At 42.3% G+C, this 13177-nt stretch overlaps 1 protein-coding gene across 1 annotated transcript in view; it reads right to left on the reverse strand.

Moving 5' to 3' along the window:
* lrfn1 (leucine rich repeat and fibronectin type III domain containing 1) overlaps positions 1-13177 on the reverse strand; it is a 140967-nt gene that overhangs the window by 49946 nt on the left and 77844 nt on the right. The window contains exon 2 of the mRNA XM_084064815.1: positions 5255-5304. The gene's annotated coding sequence lies outside the window, so the exon portion shown is untranslated. The remainder of the gene's footprint in view (positions 1-5254; positions 5305-13177) is intronic.

Below are 13177 nucleotides of genomic sequence, written 5' to 3' on the forward strand. Positions count from 1 at the left end.
TACATACTGTATATTCACAACAGTTTGTAACCTGACAAATAAATAGATGAATAAACGTTTTAGTGCTTTTCAGACTAATGAGGTTTACCACTTTGACACACGTGCATTTTGTAACAGCCAATTCTCGAACAAACACAGAATAAAATTTGTTTTAGCTCACAATGCGTAAAAAATATAGTAACTGCCACAAAAAAAACCCCACAAAAAAACAAGCCTATTTTCAAAAAAGTTTCAAATATTGTGCTTTAATGCAGTGATTATACACATGACTGAATTTGCTTTAATAGAGTAAATGGTTTAGCTAAGATTACTGCAATTAAACCAAACATTAAAGTTGTGCACTTTCCCTTTTACTAGATTATAATGGATACACACCATTATCAATGCTATGAGTAGCTAAACCACAAGTGGTAAATCAAAAGTCTGTTCAGAAATAACATGTACATGAATTGTCCATTCACACAAGGTCTGACAATTATGCTGCACAGTACACTCTCTCACACACACACACACACACACACACACACACACACACACACACACACACACACACACACACACACACACACACACACACACACACACACACACACATTAAAATGATTTAGAGCCGTTTTAAAGTGACATTTTTCACGTTTAACTCTAGAGTTGCTAACGGCACTCACTCTGAGACTGTGGACAAGTGTGCTCATTTAATGATAGCCTATCTCAGCAGCATCACTGGCAATAATCATTTATTGAGAATGTTGTTTGGAGCTTGATTCATTATAATGAATCATTATGTTTATAACGAAACATTTTGTGTGTGTGTGTGTGCGTGCGTGCGTGCGTGCGTGCGTGCGTGCGTGCGTGCGTGCGTGCGTGCGTGCGTGCGTGCGTGCGTGCGCTCACTGTGTGCCGCGCTAATTTTTTTTAACCGTGAAAATTTGAGCAAATCTTTGAATATATATATTTTTAAAGCGAACATTTTCCACTCAAATCTTTGCTTCTGGGGGTCCCTGGAACAAAATCATTTTGAGATGGGGGTCGTGGCCAAATACATATAATTTTGGGGGTCCCTGACATGAAAGAGTTTGAGAACCACTGATATAGCAACACAAGTTTTTCTGAGAACTGTTAGGATTTAGAAGACATTTTTATAATCAGCCTCAGGTCTTAATGGGTTAAACAATAATGTAGGCAGCCCCTTGAATAATATGCAGTTTCTTTCACAACTCTACAGTTCAACATATTTTTCATCATTATGTGCTCTTGGCGGTTTGTTTGAGGTGGTGTAGATTAGTTGTTGAGAAAATTAGTTTTGCTCTCGGGTGAAATTGCGTTTCAGAGGCTTCTTCCATGACACTATGGAAATTACAGTGAGACAGCGTGCAAAATATCTTGTGTGCAAGTGGAAATTCAGGCCGAAAGGTGGTGCTAGAGGAAAGGCCATGGGGTCACCAACATCAGTAGGGTTCATCCTCCCGGGAGCATGAAGGTGCACAAATGCCACAGCAATCCAGGCTGACCGTTTAGAGATTTCTTGTTTGGGAACAACAAAGTATTGGATGCAATAATGGCACGGCCGACATCACCCACCAGATTGCCCATCAATAACGGGGTTAAAAGTTCACTAAAAACTTTACTGGCTGCAATTGTATAATATGTCAAATTCTGATTAACCACTTAAACCCTATATACTCCCCCAGGGTTCTATACGAGGCCCCTTACTTATTTACCTCTACTCAAAAATCTATTTAGCAAAAGTAGCTGATCTACAAGCATACAACGCGCTGTGCTTGTCAAAATAACTACGACTAATAATTGCGATTATCGATTTAACTGTGTTTGAACACTGGAACAAATTACATTTCTGTTTGGCTTTTAGGCTTCGTAAACAAAAAGGTGCACAGGGCAGATATGACAAATAACGTACATATTTATTAACTTTATGATTACAAAAGATATATCCTTGTCCTTTGTGTTGGTGTCTGTTGTGGTTTGTGTTTACGGGCTGTGTGCATGTGGAGTGAGGTTGTCAGAGGAGATGTGAAACACCTGTAGTCTGCTTCATCACCTGTATGTAAGAGGCTGCAGGGCCATTCCGTCTCTCACACACCCGGGGAACACTCCAGCTCTTTGTTTGATGATTTCTTTCACCTACATTTCCTTTTACTCTCATCCATCCATACACAGCTGACTGATTTTACTGACTTATACATGTTTGATTCATGATTTTGGTATCTTCATGTTCGCATAAATAAAAAGGTCAGAGTTTGTATGAGCTTCCTCCTTTGTTGCAAGTTGCAAATATGAACACACACACACACACACACACACACACACACACACACACACACACACACACACACACACACACACACACACACACACACACACACACACACACACACACACACACACACACACACACACACACACACAAAAGTAGGCAGCTCAATGAACTGAGGCAATGAGCATATTTCTTCAGTGTGCCTTCAGTTTAATCCACTAAGACCGGGAAAGCATCTGTGCCATTTTAGATTTTAACCACTTTAACCATTACACACACACACACACACACACACACACACACACACACGCGCGGACGCACGCACGCAGACGCACGCAGACGCACGCACGCACGCACGCACGCACGCACGCACACACGCACTCTCTCTGCTGGTTTTAAAATTCATGTGTTCTCACTACATCACAGAAGGACACAACTGCAGGGAATGTCATGCATTTAATCATGAGTATGACTGACTCGTGGTTCAACTAATAATATTTAAAACATTAGCCTTTTTAGGGTTTCAGGGACTTTTGCCTTATATGGTATTGGTGCAGCTTGACTTCTAGAAGAAGTTTTTATTCCCCACAGTAGTCCATTATACTGTGAAATTGGTAGTGACAAGGACATATGACAACAACAGATGAACTATATAAAAACCAAACTGCTGAAAAAGATGGATGAACAAACAAATTATATTAGCCCTGCCACAGATGCCCCTGTGCAATGTGGTGTTGGTGCTTAAACAACAAGACTATTAAAGGGACAGCAAAAGAACATCACCATAGTGATCCAGGAAACCACTGAGACTCAAGGTGCCAGTCTCATTTCCTGACCTCAATTCATCACAAAAACACGGCATAATCACTTTCTCAAGAAAAGCATGGACAAAGTAATCTAATTTAAAATGGCCAGCTTATCCACTTTCTTGCTTATCTTAATAAAATCACACACAGGATGCTCTGGTCTGTCGCACACTGAAAGCTAATTCAATGAGAAAACACACTTCATTTCTGTTTCAAAGAACCGTTAGAAACAGCATTCGGCCCAATGATGTGACAATGTGTTGTTCATGAAATAATCACAAAAGATGTATGTGTCTCTTTTTGCCAATATTACTGCTGTATTCTTTCTTGCACCCCTTTGGCTTTGAAGGGTTTGTTATTTTTCATACTGTGAATGATGGGATTATTAACAATTTATTTGAACCAATTTCTCAAATTAGCTGACAGTCAAATTTCCCCTTTCCCAAGGACAAAACATTTGAAGCTCTTCTTTTGCAAAAAAAGAAAAAGCATCAAATCAGGATTAGAGATTCAAAGTGAGAAAGATCAATGCAGTCTAACAGCGTCTGACTACTTAAACCAAAGCCTTCAGAAAACACAGTGAGGCTTGTGTAGATGTGCTTAACACAATAACCCATGAAGATGTTACACTTTGTTTGTGCCAGCATTATAGTCAAGTTAAAAACGCAAACCTTGGGAAGACGGCGGTGGCCGGCAAAGTGCCGGAGGAGGGCTCTGCCTGGGCCAGGGACCCCCGGCGGGGGTCCTCGGACCACCTCCGTGCCCGGGACGGTGGCTAAATAAGAATTGAATTACCTATCAAGCAGTTTGTCAGTCCAGTGGTTTAGTGTAAAATATAGGTTCTATCAAAGGAAACAGGCAAAAGATTGGTCTTGTCATGTAAGGCCATACATAAATATATACAGTCACAACAAACACACATTGACTTTAGGGCTGTAAAGGACAGACAATGGAAGCTCCACAAAAGTCAAATGCAAAGCTTGCATGAAGGACTTCTTATTAGATTAAACATAAAAAGTTGAGCTTGTACAGAATGATGTCAAATAAGTAAAATATAGCCTCAGTAGCCTTCACTGCAAAATATATTAGCATGCATTTGTAGTGACAGCTGCTACTCAAAAAGGCCACTGAGAGCCTGCTGCAGAGTCTAGACTGTCTGCACTCAATATGTATAAAAACGTTCTGTTACTTGCGAGAACTTGTTTATTGACCTCCGGTGAGCTCACCTACAGTACACTCTTATGCATTATACAACACCCAGTGGTCAGAAATAGCAGTGCAATAGGGAAAACAAAATATCAAATAAACATAATATATAATGGCTAGAATAGCATATATGAAATTATTGATGAAATATATTTTCCACCTATTAATGTGTAGTTTAATATGGTTAAAGCCATGAAGTAGAATGTCTAAGGAGCTGTCAAGATCCCATTTGAAAGTGTTGTCTGTTTCATCTTCAACATTACACAATCAATAATCTAAAGCCATTTGGCTTGTCCCAGACTTGAGAGTACACAAGAGCATTACAGATATTCATCTGTTTGGGCTCCTCTTTATGAGTTGTATATGTCATTGATGGCAGGTCTGTATAAACAATTGCTGTAGGCTACCCCAGCACTGGATTAATGATGGACTGAGCCTCCCATCCTAGAATGATTATTTATAAAGCAAATTCCCCAGAATATCTATTACCAACTGCAAATTCCTGTGAGAAATATCAGTGCCTCGCACGTTCATACGTTTATCAGGCCATCTTTGTATGCATTCTGTATCCATGTTCACACTGCAGCCCAGGGTGATTTCTGCTCTTCATCAGAGAGCCCGTTTTCCCTATTGAGATAAGGAATGAAAGCTGCAGGAGCAGAGGGTGCTGGGTTTGCTGCAGGGTGGTGAAGCAGTAGCTCTGATAATGGAGCTCACTCCCATTGCGCAGGCTGGGAGGCAAAACGGCTATGGCGCCAGCCCAGCCCTGCCTACTGTATGTGAGAGGATAACAAACGTGGTGTAATAGTTGCAGTGGAAGAGGAATATTGGACATGGAGGCCTCTCCCTCCCTCTCCCACTCTTTCTCTCTCCTCTGAGGGAAAATATAGTTGTACAGCTCTATACTTATGTGCCACTCTAATAACGTTAAGAAAAGTACATATGGTGTCATTTCAAAAAGAGGACTCACCTGAATGCTGTGTCCTCTCAGATGCCCCTCAGTGACGATTTCAAAGCAATCTGCAGAGAGAAATAGAGGGCATTTCTCAAAACCTGTAATGGCTGAATCATAGAAAAAGTTCTAAAGTTCTGCCTTTGAACCCTTCCCAAATTCAATACAAGATGGTTTGGCATTTGTGCAATTTCTCCTCAAGATAAAACGTGTAAAAATCACAACAGAGCCAATATTATTGTGCCACTGTTATAGTGCAGCATTTGTTTTTTTTAGGGTAATAGCCAGAATAAACGCTGTGTTATCAGCTGCCCGGCATTGCCAGGAAGAATAGTCTCTCTCTCTCTCTCCCTCTCTAGGTTAATGCATGGGTGAAATAGGCCATCTCTCCCCCTTCTCTCCCTCCCTTTCCCTGTCTATCTCTGTGTCTCTCTCTCTTGTTGATCGAGCTCTATATTTGGGTATGATCTAGGCACATAGCACTGTGATGTAACCATTGCTAACAACGTTGATTTGCACTGACGGCAGGGATCTCCAGTCCCGTACGTCTATCACCATATGCCTATGGGCATGTGACATGCCAATTTTCGGTGATGTGGAGCATGAAGTCCAGTCCATATACAATATGGGCATATCTGTGTGCCCGCAACAGACACATAACTGCCCACCACAATTCAAGTTCATATTGTACATTCAAAGCTGATATTTTCAACGGGCACACAGGTACATTTCAGGTAAGCCAGTGCCCATTTATGAATAACCCATTGATTGTAATATCTAACGTTATTAGTACTGTGGTAACGGGTACCACACTGGGTACTCTAACAATGGGTACATTAAGTACTCTGACAACAGGTACAAGAGGTATTGCATAACCGGATGGGGCATGCATTCCCAACTTTCATCATTCCAGAGTCTTGAACAATCCACAATAACTGCAGAACCCTGTGACTTGTATCCTACAGTATGACACTATATTCAGCCTCTGGAATGTATGCTGCTTAGAATTTATTTTGGGTACTGTAAGCATATCTCAGTTTTTTCAATAGCAATTATTGTATTCACAGTGAATGAATATGATTTGTAGACTGTCTAGTGAAACGATATGTATTGTACCATATCTTATGCATTGCAGTGCTCCCTTGCAAGTGCGTGGTTCTGTTGTTGGTCTATCACAGTATAATGTGTCAGTACATACAACAAAATAAATCGTTTACTTGTCTCTCAGCCAGTGACACAGAGACCAGCTCCTGTACATTTACAGCACCTGATGGCAAGTAACATCTTAGTTGCTAGGGAACCTGCAGACTAAACAAACATGTACAGTCTGCATTGTCGGCGAACAAAACCGTGCAACATTTGATTTATTGCATTCCAGAGGATAAAGAAAAACAGACACCATTTCCTCTTCTCTCCCCAGCACAGAACAGAGATGTTAATTGAAGGTTTTGTAAATTAAGAAAAAGGGACTACAGTACCTCCCACATGTCTCCAGGTATGACAACAGAGGAATATAGCTCTGATTTTAGGATTGTCGGATTTAATTTCTGAGGTTGATTAGTATCTCAACGGTTCTTTTATCCGCACCCGCCACAGCAATACAGGGTGTGTGTCCAATCAAGGAAAATTGCCATTGCAAATTGTCTCTCCTACCATGTGTAAACAAGATACAGAAGGCCTCTACCACAGACATTGATATTGAGGTGAACCTCATGGCAATTTTGCACAAATCTACTAGGCTACATAGAAACAGGAAAGAGCTTTTCTTTTCTTAGCAACACAGGCACACACAATCCCCTAAGATTTCAATAATAACAAGTGAAGAAGTGGTATTCCAAGCAAACATTTAAACTGTAGCAGCTTTTAGGAATCAATGTCCCGGCTAAAAATAATCACACTAGCCATTTAGCCTATGCCATTATCAAAATGTTAATGTAACACAATTTAGCATTTGCTTCATTTTGAAAATGTCATTTTATCTCGCCCAATGACCAGATTCCATTTGACCGAAGACAGTGATGTGACAAGTGCAATTTCACGCATGTGTGCTACAGTTCAGTGAAATGTCCATCCTCTGTTTATGTGCCCTGAAGCATCCAACAGTTAAGGCATTGATTGATATTGTGATTGATATTGTTCACACTGCAAGCATCACCAGAATAACTCCTTCCCCTTTAGCTAAGATGGCACGTACTGCATTGCAACGCCCCCATGCACCACCGCACGCACACACCCAAATAACATGTCTTTTTTTTAACAACGGTTTCGTTTGTGAGTAGTCGGAGGTGGTCCTATTAATGAGGAGACGGTTTACACCATGGTATTCTGTAACTGGTCTGTGCCAAATTTGGGCAGGGTTCCAGCCTTATCCGAGCCCCACTGACTTCCATTATAAAATAAAAGTAAAATACTTAAAAACATATAAAACAATTATAGGAAATAAAATGAAGGTACTGGCAGCATACACAATTGGTCCAGGGGTTTGTGAGATTAGCTCCAAAAAATCAAAACAGACAGACAGACAGACAGACGGCTAGCCTCCTACAGAGCCATGCTAAAAATGGTTTCGCTCACACGTACACATTAAAATCATCATCACTCATTTAACTCAGCTTATCCATCTTTACACTTTCAGCGTAAAACATGTAACACCGTTTTTTCCCCCTACTATGTACCCTCTAACTGTATGTCTTCTCTGGCCCTGGCACCCATTAGCTTATATAAACCTACAGCTGGTAGGGCGGTGGTTTTGCTTGTTTTCCTGAGAATACTATACCCTGACTTCTCTGCTATCATTTGCAACCGCCCCCAAGGACAAACAGCTATTTGTTTAGTGTTTCTCCAAGCCTGAGAACACAGGGCCATGCAGGTGTTTGGTAGCTGTAAGCTTTGCAGATGTGTCTCTGTATATTGCAGGACTCAATGTTGCACTAAGATGAATTGTATTGGCTTTTCAGGAGCCTGTACAGGTACTCAATGGCAATGAAAAATGCATTACAACAGAAGCATTTCAAAAGGCATCGCTCTCCCCTGCAACATATCAATGCTGACTGCAAGCTATATCACTTCACAACATAACATTATCACCGCTCTATTCAACCGTCTTTAAAAATCATGAAGAAACCTTACAAATCCTGTCTTAGCCAATATTTTTTGTTTAAAATCATTGGGTCCACATTGGCCTTTAACCACTTCAACCTGGCGTCCCTATTTGTGGCATGTCGTTTGCACAAATTGAGGAAATAGGCGGTCAATAAGCTCACAAATACGTCACATTGCAAGATTGGCAATTTCGCAAGTTGCCATATGACTATATATAGGGCTTAAGTTGTTATCCAGTAAGATAAATGAGTGTATACGGGTACATTTGGTATCTCTATGCTCTCAGAGTAACAAAAGGGATAAATGAACACTGAAGATTTTACTGTGTGCTTCCTCCAAGACACGGGTTCAGGTAATGAGAGAGCCAAGCATGTGACAAATGCATGTACTAATGTGACAAATGGTAAGCCGCTGCTTTGATTGCGGTATTACCTCTTTCTATTCCAATTTAGCCCGCGTGGCTGATTTTAAAAACAAGGGCAGTCAAGCATGTCACAGTCGTCATTAATTACCAGTCTGCCCTGTTGCACTGCAGCCTCCAGTGCCTGTGACTTAGCAGATGGCATATGGTACTCTTACCATGTGACCAGACAGTTTGATCTGTGACCATCGCAGCACCTCCAGGGTGACCAGTGTCACCATGACAGAGAAGACACTCGACCCCCTGGCACTGCAGAGCAGTGGTTCCCAAACAGTGGGTCGGGGACCCATTTTTATGGGTTATTTTTATGGTTTACGAGGTAAATATCCCTTTCTTCATTCCTACGGCATTTAAAAGATTATTTCAAAAGATTTTCAAAAACATTAAATAGTAAATCAAAATAAACTCAAAGGAATTTGATTTGATAGATCTGTGGTGGTGCAGTCGATAGTGCTGTCGCCTGACAGTTAGAAGGTCCTGGGTTCGATTCCCACCGGGGACGCTGTGGGTGCTGGGGGTTTGTTCTAGCCTCGCGTAGCCAGACTATATCACTGCGTGGATATGAGTCTGGTGCTTCTATGAGGACGTTTTTTTTCCAAGGGGGCGGGATCAAAACAATCGCTCTGGACGCAATTGGTTAGACCTACAACCAACTACCAATTACAACTATCTCCCATATATTTGAATACTGGGCCCTGATTGGTCACCCCAGACTTTGGGAGCAGTAATGGATTCACAACGGAGCGGTGCCAGACCCAAATCGCCGAGGGCATTTTTTTGTTTGCACTGGCAGATTCGTCTGGCCCCAGGCTAGGTTTGCTCTCCCCTCCGCATCATCAGTGTCCATACCCTAGGTGTGGTTGGCGAAAGGGCCTTTCTGTGTGGAGTTTGCATGTTCGCCCTGTGTCCCCTTAGCCTGGTAAAGCCCCTCCCTCCGGAAAATCTAATTTCAATTTGATTTCAGGAAGGAGTCTGGCATGAGAACCTGTGTGTGTTTTTGACTGTGGGCTGGAGTTGGGCGGGAGTAACACTGTTGACTGACAACCCCTTCAGCCAATCAGCAGTTGTTCCCCTTCAGCTAATCAGCAGTTAGTTTTTACCACCTCCAGACCAATGTGACGCAACAGGACTTTTGAAAGGGCCATGCCCAAAATAGGTTGCCTTATTCGGATACATGCGTGTCACTGCCCGCCCCTGCCGGTTCCATGAATATAATTTTTTAAATAGGCTCTGTTATGATTAATTGACCACATATATGAAGTTAAATAACTAAATTCTATCCGAAGGATAAAACAATGGCTGCCGTCGGCTGCACTCGGATCCATTCGGGTTCACTCGAACTCGCCACCTGATTGGCCAACTTTCGCTGTCAATCACAGAACGATGAGCGAGGAGGGGCTTTACCAGGCTAAGGACGCTGATAGGCTCGTCCACTTGGTGGACGACGAAAAAAAGCCAAACAAGCCCTCACGCCAGACTCCTTCCTGAAATAAAATGGAAATTAGATTTTCCGGAGGGAGGGGCTTTACCAGGCTAGTGTCCCCTAGGGTAGGTACCCTCATATAAAACATGCAGTGATCTTGGTCTCTATACTGCCTCCCCCTGGTCAGCTGGGGTGCCTGATGGAGGGGAAAGAAACTAGTTGGAATAATGTGTTCCTTCCATATGCGAGGTCCTACTGGGGAAACTCCCCCCTGACAAGTGATAAGAAGCGGCCTGCTCACTCCTCATGCACTGAAGGATGCATGAGCTCAGTTCGGGGCTCTACCCAGGCTGGCAGAGGGAGAGTAGTGCCCAGGATTACAAGCTTAGGCAATTGGCACTGGGTGAAAAAATGGGTTACAAAAATTGTGGGATAAAAAAAAACAAAAAACGAAATAGTTCGCCTATTTTCACTAGCTTGGGTCCCGGGGAGACAGTACAGTAAAACACAGAGAAAGAGACATAGATGTATTATTAAGTAAGAAGGACATGTGCTGATGTTATGTGTACCATGAGTGATGTATTATGATTACTCTGGTAAGATGAATTAAAGCGTGTAGTCTGGCCTTGGGTTAGACAGTGAGTGTGACCATAATAAAATGTGCCCAAAAGAATCAAGTCAACTAATATAGGCTCATGTAATTGCACTTGTTATGCAGCTATTTATAATATAGAACATAGTTCAGTTGCATTCGCCAAGAAATGCGCTAGGCGGAATTATTTCTCGCATACTGTATCAGTCAGTGGACCAAGGGGAACATTGGAATTGAATAATAAAGTCAGTCATCTGAAGTGAATAATTATGCAATAAAAACACATTGTCGTGCAGCCGTGGGCCACAGAGGTCAGCAGGCTATATGAACCTCCAGACAGTTCACTGATTCTCTTGGTTTTTGATTAGTCAGGTGGTATCTAGTGCTCACTCTCTCTCGTAATAAGCTTTCCTCTCCCCTTTCCCCATGTGAGCTGAAGGTTCTGATGATGGCCATACTCCTATTTATACACTTAGCCAGGCTCAGCACTTTAAGCGAGACCACATAAATAATCAGTAGATATACAGTAAGAGATGGTGCACAAGAAGGATGGGTTGCACAGCAACTTCAAGCTACCCTCTTCTGTGTGCCATCTAGTCTCTCTCTCTCTCTCTCTCTCTCTCTCTCTCTCTCTCTCTCTCTCTCTCTCTCTCTCTCTCTCTCTCTCTCTCTCTCTCTCTCTCTCTCTCTCTCTCTCTCTCTCTCTCTCTCTCTCTCTCTCTCTCTCTCTCTCTCTCTCTCTCTCTCTCTCTCTCTCTCTCTCTCTCTCTCTCTCTCTCTCTCTCTCTCTCTCTCTCTCTCTCTCTCTCTCTCTCTCTCTCTCTCTCTCTCTCTCTCTCTCTCTCTCTCTGCTGGTTATCATTGCAGAGGTAAACAAGTGAGCGGCTGCATTAATGGGTGTTATTATGACTGCATGTTCTGGGATGCTTGTAGGCCTATTGATTATACTGGAGTGTCTGGCTAAGGTCACAGAAATAATGGACCTCATAATATCAATTGTCATTTAACTCTATTTCCTGCAGCACAGCAAAAAACAGTACTATTGTTTCTGCCAAATTATGCTTTACTGTTGTTTACGATCAAAGAGACACTGAATACACACACACACACACACACACACACAAGTTTTAACTAAAACTAAGATGAGGGAACATATTACTCCAGTTTTAGCTTCACTACATTGGCTACTGATTGTTTTTATTACTTGTTTATAAAGCTCTCAATGGTCTGGCACCTTCCTACCTCTATGACTGCCTGCCTAGATATGTTCCAAACCGCCCCCTCAGGTCTTCTAGTGCTGACCTGCTCGAAGTGCCTACAATGCCAAAAAAAAAAGAAAAACACGGTGAAGCCGGGCCGACGGCTTGGAATAAACTCCCATCACACCCAAGACAGGCAGCCTCTGTAGATAGCTTTAAAACACAGCTCAAGACCCATTTCTTCAGTCTTGCTTTTAGCTGATTTTTAAATCGCTGTGTTGTTATTCATGTCCTCACTGTTTTGCCTGATTCACTGCCTTTTTTGCTATACTTTATTTTTTTAAACTTTTGCTTTTATTTTTTGCTTTATTGTTAAATTATTGTCTCCGCCAGGCCGAAAGGCATGGCGAGAGAGTATGTTTTACCCTCCGTCCGTCCGTCCGTCCGTCCGTGTGTGTGTGTGTGTGTGTGTGTGTCCTGTCTGTGTGTTAACAGCTAATCTCCGGCACCGTTGGCCCGGTCGCTGCGAAACTGTGCACACCCACTCCCTGGATGCCAATTCAGAACCTCTGCCCCACATTTTTCACATGGGCCTGTTATAGCGCCACCAGGAGGCCGATTTGTGCAAAACCCATTTTTTCTCATTACACCTACAGCTTTTAACCAAACGTCATGCAAATCGGTACACAGTATCTCTATAGTCATGTGATCAACCCGGATCTGTCCGATTTCCCATATTGCATCCTCATTGGCTAAGGTTGGCTTCCAAAGTTTGCAGGATTGGTCCGTTTTGAACAAACTGCCTCCAATCATGAACGCAGCTTGCCATTTCCATAAAATTGCACACGCACATTCCCACTAGGCCGAGGAAGAAATGCCACTTGAACATTTTCAAATCAGCCTCATGGTGGCGCTATAACTGGCCGATTTGCATTTTTAACTATAACTGCACCGATCTGCGTGAAACTTTGCACGCACACTCCCTAGCGGCCAAGGAAAAACATTGGACTGCATTTTTCACATCTGCTTTTTACAGCGCCACCAGGAGGCCGATTTATGTAAAATACATTTTTGGAGATTATTCCTTCAGATTATGTCCAAAAAACACGCAAATTGGTACACTGCATCTCCATAGTCATGTGATTCTGATGGATCTGTCCGATATTTCATATTCCATCCTATTTGGCTTACAGTGGCTTCCAAA

Source organism: Gymnoscopelus microlampas (assembly GCF_963454915.1).
Source record: "Gymnoscopelus microlampas genome assembly, chromosome: 8".
NCBI classification, from domain to species: Eukaryota; Metazoa; Chordata; class Actinopteri; order Myctophiformes; family Myctophidae; genus Gymnoscopelus; species Gymnoscopelus microlampas.